The sequence below is a fragment of the Piliocolobus tephrosceles genome, chromosome 7, assembly GCF_002776525.5.
Source record: "Piliocolobus tephrosceles isolate RC106 chromosome 7, ASM277652v3, whole genome shotgun sequence".
Lineage (NCBI taxonomy): Eukaryota > Metazoa > Chordata > Mammalia > Primates > Cercopithecidae > Piliocolobus > Piliocolobus tephrosceles.
Genome location: NC_045440.1, coordinates 18,387,399 through 18,396,674, shown reverse-complemented (window position 1 = coordinate 18,396,674; position 9,276 = coordinate 18,387,399). Strand labels below are relative to the sequence as shown.

The 9,276-nt window shown below is 44.9% G+C and overlaps 1 pseudogene; it reads right to left on the bottom strand.

The window, feature by feature from the left end:
- Positions 1-1,713: 1,713 nt before the first annotated feature.
- On the bottom strand, positions 1,714-1,810 carry LOC111545787 (annotated as a pseudogene).
- Between the last annotated feature and the right edge of the window lie 7,466 nt (positions 1,811-9,276).

Below are 9,276 nucleotides of genomic sequence, written 5' to 3'. Positions count from 1 at the left end.
ATCCCAGCACTTCGGGAGGCTGAGGTGGGCAGATCACTTGAGGTCAGGGGTTCAAGACCAGCCTGGCTAACATGGTGAAGTCCCGTCTCTACTAAAAATGTAAAAATTAGCCGGGCGTAATGGCGCACACCTGTAATCCCAGCTACTCAGGAGGCTGAGGCAGAAGAATCGCTTGAACCCGGGAGGCAGAGGTTGCAGTGAGCCAAGATCGCGCCACTGCACTCCAGCCTGGGCCTGGGCAAGGGCAACAGAGTGAGACTCTGCCTCAAAAGAAGAAAAAAAGAGGAGGGGAGAGTCAGTCCTCTCTGGGCCTAAAATTCTCTAGAGTAGAAGCTGTTGCTGCTGCTTGATTACAATATGCCTTCCTCACCTATGTCCTCCAAATAGCAAAAGAAAACCAGGCTGCCCCGGCCAACCCAAAGGGCAGCACAGCTGGCTCTGTCATTCTGAGCACCCGAGTGTTTGGACTTGGGAAAAGGAAGTGGGTGGGGGGGGGGGGGGGGGAAAGAGGAAAAGAAGAAGAGGGAACAGCTTGAGAAGGACATATCTGGTCCTTTCTTGAAATCTATTAAAAAATTAGCACTTCTGGGGATGCCATGAGGTGGTCAATCACCTATCTAGGAATTAGGATTCAAGCCCATTCTCCCTTTTTTGGGCACTTAGCTGAGAAGTAATTCTTGCTCCGGAAGGACTGGTGACATAATCTCTAGGCATCGTCAATGACCAAAATAAGCTGTGGTGGCTGGGCCTTGGGGTCTAAGGGCGCAGCCAGAGCTGGGGAAGGTGGGCTCCCTCTCTCGGGCATGAGCAGCTGCTGCCTGGGGGTGATGCCCAGGGCTGCCTTCCCTGGAGCTTCTCCTTGGGGAAGGGCACCTGCTCCTTGACGGGACAGGGCTGTGCCACCAAGACTCGGGGACCTGCAGGGGAAAGGCTTCTGAAGGTGACACCTGCTCCTTGTGCCTTCCTGGGTCCCTCAGGAGCCACAAGGATCTTGTCTTGTCCTCAGGCTGTAAGAGCTCTCTAGTAACTACCCATCCCCGTCCTCTGAGACCTGCTCGTTGGTGGGTGTCATATAGCAGAAATGAGAGGTCCTCTGGGTTAGTGGGTGCATCAGACCTTCCAGCTGCCATGCTGACGGCCCTCAGGGGGCCTCTCTTTTAATATGGTTGGGAGTTGTGGTGATTGACGTGGAGAGAAGATAGTACAAGGTCAGTAGAGTTTGGTATTTTATTTTGCTCTTATGAAAAGGGTGCCAGTCACAAGCCTGTCTTTCCTGAAATAGTTTTACTTCAGAATACAATTCTGGTAGCCCTAAGGTTAGCCATCCCACTAAGAAATTTTGCATACCCACTTTTACAGCCATTGACCTTATTTCTCTGATAACACTTAAGGGCCTGATCATTACCTTCTTACCCTACAATACAAAGACAAAACAAACAAAAAACCATGGTCTTTGGAGAACAAGACGTGAGTTAAAGCCAGGCTGGTCACACACTACCTTTGTGAACTTGGGCAAGTCATTAATAAAATAGAACGTGTCTCTCATCAGCCACGTAAGAGACACAATAAAACATTAGCTTCCTCTAGACACTCATGGCAACTTAAGATCACTAATTCTTCTAGGAGACAAGGAATCTCACTCTTCCCTTTGTTTTGAGATCATGAGATCATAAAATAGTTTGCATCTACTTTTCATTTTTTTCTTTCTTCTTTAAAAAAAAAAATTTAAAAACATGTCATCCTTGTGCAGGGGCCATGCTAATCTTCTCTGTATCGTTCCAATTTTAGAATACTGCTGCCGAGGTGAGTACCTACTGTGGATGTCTACAATCACCTGGTGATACAGAGATCATCCCGCTCAGATTGCTTTACAGGTAAGGAAATGAAGGCTAAATGACACATTCATTGAGGAACGGGCCTTAAATCTCTGAAAACTGTGAATTCATTTTATCATAAAAATATAAAGCTTGTTTTTCCTTTTCTTTCAGAGACAGGGTCTAGCTCTGTTGCCAACGCTAGAGTGCAGTGGCACGATCATAGCTCACTGCTGCCTTGAACTGCTAGGCTCAAAAGATCCTCCTGCCTCAGCCTTCTGAGTAGCTAGAACCACAGATACATGCCATCAGGCTTGACTAATTTTCATTTTTATTTTTGTAGAGACAGGGTTTTGTTATGTTGCCCAGGCTGGTCTCAAACTCCTGGGCTCAAGTCATTCTCCCGCCTTGGCCTCCCAGAGTGCTGGGATTATAGGTGTGAGCCACTGCACCTGGCCCCTGGCCCCTAAGTTTCTTTCTTTTTTTTTTTTTTTTTTAAGGTATATTATTAGAGATGTAGAAATGAAGGCCACGAGATTAAACAGTTCTCCACTCACCTAGAGGACCTCTCATCTCTCATTTCTACTGTATGACGTTTCTGCCATTTGTCATGCAATTAATTAGAAAAAGGCAAAGCCAGGATTCAAACCCAGATACTCTGGTAGCTATTTTGTAGTGTTTTCACTTAATCTTTAACAGTTCATTGTCCCCATTTATATGATAAATAGGGTGAGAGATAGTAAACAACTTGCCTAAATTCTCATAATGTAACGGTAGACATAGAATTCACCTTGGATCTGCTGTTTTCCAAAGCCCATGATTCTCCATGTTAGGCTACCACAATCCGAGGACCTTTCTGCACAGCAGGAACAGAGTGACGGAAGGAATCTCCACTAGATTTCAGCATCCTGGAGTTCCAATCCCAGTTGTTCCACTAAATCTGGGCCAGTTACTTGGCCTCCCCGAACCTCAGGTAACGGGCAGTAACGTTCCCCCTGCCCTATCTTCAGTATTAGAGGACAGTGGGTCGAGGTGGGCATGGGGGTTTGTGCTGACAACAGCCATGCACTTGGAATGTCTCCTGGGCTCTTGGGGAAAACTCTATTCCTTATTCCTTCTTTTTACATGGCAGCAGCAGAGTACTAAATACCTCCCCAAAGAGCTCCAATTGCTTGAATTTGTGTTAATGTCACTTCCTGTATGTTGGTATTTGTATTTTTCAAAGCAAGGGGAAGACCAGGGAACAGAGCCCAAGAGGCAGAGCTGGGGAAAAGTGCCAGGTCTGACCTAAGAAAAAGATCCTCTTGTCCTTAAGCTGGGGAGCCAGAGCTTCCCATTCCAGACTTCTGCACAGGTCTGTAGGGGAAAGAGCCATGGCCCCCTAAGGTATTTATTTTATCCCGTTCTAGAAAGGGAGCTCACCGCCTCAGAAAAACTGATCAGGAGTGGAGCAGTGAGTTTAGCAGTGTCCTGCCTTGAGTGAAATGGTCCATTCATCGTGTAAAAGCTCTGCTGCTGGCTTTGTGTCTTGGATTGGCATCCCCTGGAGTTTGATTTGGTGATATAGGAGGCACAGGAAAAAGTCCATCATTACCTAGAGAATGTGGCAAGACAGAGGTCCCATGTGCTGCCCAAGAGGAATCCTGGGCACAGCCACGGCACACTGGCTGCAGGCCAGATTTAGATTTCCTGGATTGTAGAAATCACGTGGGCTCCCTGTCCTCCACCTATTTGGGGACCTTAAAAGGAAGAAAGCTAGCTTTGCAAAGTACATGGCTAGGCCCTGGATTTCCACAAGAAATACAGATGGCTTAAAAATGTTGGAATTCTGTGATAACTTGGTTTACTTTAATACAGTATACTTTTCAATGCATTAAATTAGCAAGGATTTTTTTCCCCTATTACAAGTCAGGATAGTGGTTTCTGGAGAGAAAGAGAAGATGGTTAGTCACTGAAAGGGGACAGGATGGGGATCTCTGAGAGGCTGGAAGTGTCCTGTCGAGTAACTTGGGTCTTGTTACACAGGTGTGTCTATTTTGTGGAAATGTGTCAAGCTATCACAGTAATGATCTGTGCAGTTTTCTATGTATGTTACTCTAAAAGAAAATTTTCTTAAAATTAAGGTGTTTTTGGTTTTAGTGTTTTAACAAGAATGGGCACCCAGTGCTAGACAGGCTGCAACGAAATCATGGTGAGACCAAAGGCTGTCATACATCTTTTTTAGAGCGGTGGAGCCAATATAAGTCATGAGCTTTGGTACTGTTCATATTCTTTGTCCTATACTTTCGGAAGTCTCTTAAATATCCCAGAACACAGATGAATATTTATGTACCAACAAATCCATCACAGTGTAAGCAAAAGTTGAAAATATGCTAAATGTTAAACAACAGAGAAAAGAAGGGTGTATTTATGATAAAGTGTTAGATAGTCATTAAACTGAATACTTAATAAGTGCAGTTTCCCATGCAATTAAGAGGCAGAATGTAAAATTTATGTTTCTTTAGTTTCAACTATATTAAAACACTTGGAGTCTCATAGTAAATAAAGACCTGGTTTTTCTTAAGAAACAACATTAAGTATATCTTCAAAAGCTCAGTAAATAAGCTAGAAGTTACTTGCTTCCTGAACAAATCTGATGATTGGGCATTAAAAAACTCTACCCCCACACACTGCCAATGAAAATATAAAATGGGGGAGCCACTTTGGTCTGTCGTTTGGTAGTTCTTCAAACGGTTAAACATGGAGCTATCATATGACCCAGCCATTCCACCCCTAGGGATATATACTCAAGAGGAATGAAACATACATCTACACAAAAACTCACACATGAATGCTGACAGCAGCATTAATGGCCCAAAAGCAGAAACAACCCAAATGTCTGTCCACCAATGAATGGATACACACAAAGTAGTATATTCATCTAATGAAATATTATTTGGTAATAAAAAGAAATGAAGCCTGATGATGCGTCATGACCTGGATGAAACTGGGAAGCACTGTGCTAACTGAAAGAAGCGCTGTATGATTCCATTTACAAGAAATATCCAGAACAGGCCGGGCCGGTGGCTCACGCCTGTAATTCCAGCACTTTGGGAGGTCGAGGATGGCGGATCACTTGAGGTCAGGAGTTCAATACCAGCCTGGCCAACATGGTGAAACCCCACCTCTACAAAAATTAGCCAGGCACGGTGGTGCATGCCTATAATCCCAGCTACTCGAGAGGCTGAGACATGAGAATTGCTTGAACCCGGGAGGCAGAGGTTGCAGTCAGCTGAGATCATGCCACTGCACTCCAGCCTGGGCGACAGAGTGAGACTCCATCACACACACAGACACACACAAAATCCGGGACAGGCAAACCCAGACACAGAAAGATCAGTGGTAGGGTTGGGGAAAAATGGAGAGTAGCTTCTAATGAGTACAGTCTTTTGGGGGTGGGGAGAGAGTATGGAAATGTTATAACATTGATTGTGATAGTTGCACACTTGGCGACTTCTGTGACTAAAAATCATTGAATGGCACTTTCAATGGGTGAACTGGATGGTATGTGAATTATATTGCAGTAAAGCTGTTAAATACACACACACACACACACACACACACACACACACACACACACACACAGTAACTAGTAACTCACTCACTCTCTGTCTCCTCCCCTCTCTGGATAACGCAGAAATGTGCATACAAACCTTCAAACCTTTCAGCCCTTACTCCGCCCCTGCCTTCTGGTGGAGGTGGAGGAGGGCTTCTGCCAAGTCCACACTTCAGCCTGGTCTCATTCCTCATCGTCCCACAGGATTCATCCTCACCACTTCAGTTCCTGGGGTCTCATGAAGGGAAACGGGTAGCAAAGGCCAGAAAGAAGCACAATGGAGGATGGTTTCCTGAACCCTCCCTGAAAACCAAAGTGGCTGAAGGAAACAGCAGCAGACCCATGAGAAGCAAAGGGCTTTTGACCGGGTGCAGTGGCTCACGCCTGTAATTCCAACACTTTGGGAGGCCGAGGAGGGTGGATCACTTGAGGTCAGGAGTTCGAGACCAGCCTGGCCAAAATGGTGAAACCTCGTCTCTACTAAAAATACAAAAATTAGCCAGGTGTGGTGGCGTGCATCTGTAATCCCAGCTACTCAGGAGGCTGAGGCGGGAGAATTGCTTGAGCCCAGGAGGCAGAGGTTGCAGGCTGCAGTGAGTCAAGATCACACCACTACACTCCAGTCTGGGTGACAAAGTGAGACATTTAAAAAAAAAAAGGGGGGGGCTTTTGAGAAGTACTGCTAAAGGACCACAATTCCCCTCATGGCACATGTATCTAAGGAATTTAGTAGAACTTTGTTATTTTGAAATTATTTTTGTTTTTCAATGGACCCCTCAGATTAAACCACAAGGCTGTTTTGTAATCGCATGCACTGAAAGTTTACACCTTAAACACGTATCTTCTTGACACGCTTCCCATTATCTTATATATACATGGTATATATAAGGAGAAAGCAGCCAGAAATGCCGTGGGTTTTGGCTTAACAAGACAGAAGGGCAAAGCCACAGTTGGTAAAGTCATGATTGTTGAAAGGTTCTATATGATAAAATGTTAAATTTCATCAAAGTCACAGGATTATGGAACTCTCTTCTTCATGCTTATCTGTACTTTCCAAGTTTTACATGAACAATGAACGTCTAGTAGGTAAATCACTAATGAAGTTTCCTTAGTGCTACGGCCACACTTGAGTGCTACTGAATAGTAGATCCTGCGGAAAAGTATAGTAGAACCAGAGAATACAATGTCTTAGGTCAGAGCATATTGAGGTTTCCAGCAACCTAAGCTTGAATCAGAGTCCCGGCCTCTGTGAGTTGGTCCCAAGGCCCATGGTCGGTGCTCGCCTCTAGCTCCAGCTTCCCGTTTGGGAGAGGCCTTGATTTCCAAGAGCTGAGCTTCTAGAGTTTGAAGATTTTCTATGGACAGCACAGACTCAAGAACAAAAAAGTACTATGTCAGGGGCTAGATCTGACTTCCAAACCTGCTCAGTTACCAGAGAGATGAGTAACCCCCTTACTCATAAAGCGAGGGATGGTTAAGGGAACTAGAAACATTTAGACTGAAGACTTAGAAGTGGCCAACTAACTTCAGAATGGTAGAGGGTTAACACCTGGGAGAGCCCTAGGGGACAGCCCAAGGGTATCCCTCCCTGAAGTTAGAGGGAGGCAAGTTTCTTGGTTTAGGAAGATTATTCCAATTGCAACTACCAGAGATGCCCACCCCTGAGTAGACTGCCTCCTGACACTGTCCCACCTTCACTAGAAGCTGGATCTCACTGCTTCAGATGCTCAGAAGGCCCTTCAGTTATCAGGAAAGGGCTGGACCAGATCTTCCCTGCCATCTCTCTACCCCGACCTCCCGATTCCACAGTACAGGGCTCCTTACACCGATTTCAGTTTATCTTTTATCAGAGCATGTTCCCTTATAGTCCCCAGACTAACATGCAGCTCCAAAAAAAAGCACTGTTTGATTCGGCAAACTGTTGATTGCCAGTCCCTGAGCCGAAAGTGTCTGTTTCTGGAACTCAATGATCAGCCATTGCAACACCATTCAGGGGCTGCTGCCCTCTTGTGGAAATGAAGACTATGACTGCTTAGAAAAGAAATTAGATGCATTTGGAGGCTACTGTCTGTACACACACGCCCATCTTACCTTCCCCTAAAAGCTTAACTTTTTCGTGTGGGCCCTGAAGTTCTTAGGTCCAGATAGTCAGGGCCTTTGGTTTACGTTCACGCTACCATTCTGTCCACCAGGATACGGAACTTTAGCCACAATACAAAATCCTGGTTTCTAGCAAGATTGACATTTGTGAACGCCATTTTGATGCGTGGAGTGGCCTTTGGATGTTAACATTGTGCTTTGGGAAGAGCATTAGCCCAGGTTTAAAGACCCAGTTTCCAGCTCACGTTCTGCCATTCCCTTGTGACCCGAGACAAGCCATTTTCTAGTTGCATCTGCGGATAAAGGGCTACATGACCACTGTTACCTGGAATGCTGTAATTTATCAGATTTAGAAAATGCTCTAGCAGTTTGGAGACGAAATTCTTTAGAGAACAGTGGCATATCACATGTGCACTACTTGTAGCTGCTAATCACAGCAAAGAGCCATGGGCTTGATTCTAGGTTAGGGACCCTCAGCCTCCTACAAAGGAGACCGAGGCATTGTTCCTGTGTGCCTCGGCGTCAGGGAGAGCCACGGTCAGATGCTTTGCTTTTCCCTTAAGTAGAAATGCGGCAGACTGTTCAGGGAGGGTCCCACCATTCCTCGCCTTCACACGTGTCTGAAAAACATTTACTAAGTTTTCTGGACGAGTTTGGCCACTAGCTCAGGATGCAAAGCTCTGTGACCCATTAGTGACTGGAAGCGATTTCTCATTGTTTCCAAACATCAGTCACCCGCTCCTTGTTACCACTGCAGGGCTTCATAAGGGAGGGGGCAGCTGGGGACACCACATGGCTTGCCTGAGTGTGAGGCAGGTGTTCAACCCCAAACTGGAAAAATGGCTTGAAATAAAACTACAGTTGGTAGCTGAGTAAGGAACATGACTGTTGCATTTAAGAAAACTCACTTCCTTCTACTTAAGTTGCCCCACAAAGGATAATTTTCCCTCAAGAACTGCCTTGCCAAGTTTTTCTTGGTGTAGTCTCTAAGTGCTATTTTAAATGTGGTCTGGGGAACTATTTTCTGTTGGCTCCTAATACTGAATTAAGCTAGCTCTCCCTTACGAGAGTAACAGAAAATTTCAAGAGTACAGGATGCTTTGTTGACCTCAGATGATTTGTACCCCCACACCTGGTAAAAATAAAACATCTTAGCGAGGTATTTATGACATTAGTCTGAAAACATTGTTTCACTTACACGAAATCTTACACAACAAAGTGGCCGTCAACTGCAAGGATAAATGCTGAATGAGTCACGGAGTCAGCCTGACCTTTGAGAACACTTGGCTTCCTAACAGGTCTTTTCATTAGGTCTTATTCCGGAATAAAAAGGCTCCTTAAGAAAATGTTTTCACTAAAAAATAAGTTATAAACTAATAAGAGTGCTACATAACCAACAAATCCTAAGTATTACGTAAGAATAATAAGGCAAATTTATCTTAAAAAAGGTTTACTAATAACAGTGGCCTGCTACGGACCAGGCACTGTCCTAGTGTTTTACACACAAAAATCTCCAATCCTTACAATAACCCTAAAAGGCATACAAGCAGACAAGCAGACTCGAATTTGTTCAATAACTAAGCAAGGCCATATAGTTCTGGTAGAATCAGAAAGAGAACTCAGGTCTACCAAGTTCTTCTTATGATGAAGCTTTTTCCTCTACATCTCCTGAAAGCTGCCTTGAACTGGAGTGGGGAGAAATGAGAGGCTCCATGACAGCATGCCCGGTGCTTTCACCAGGTTTCTTTATACACTGGACATCCACGT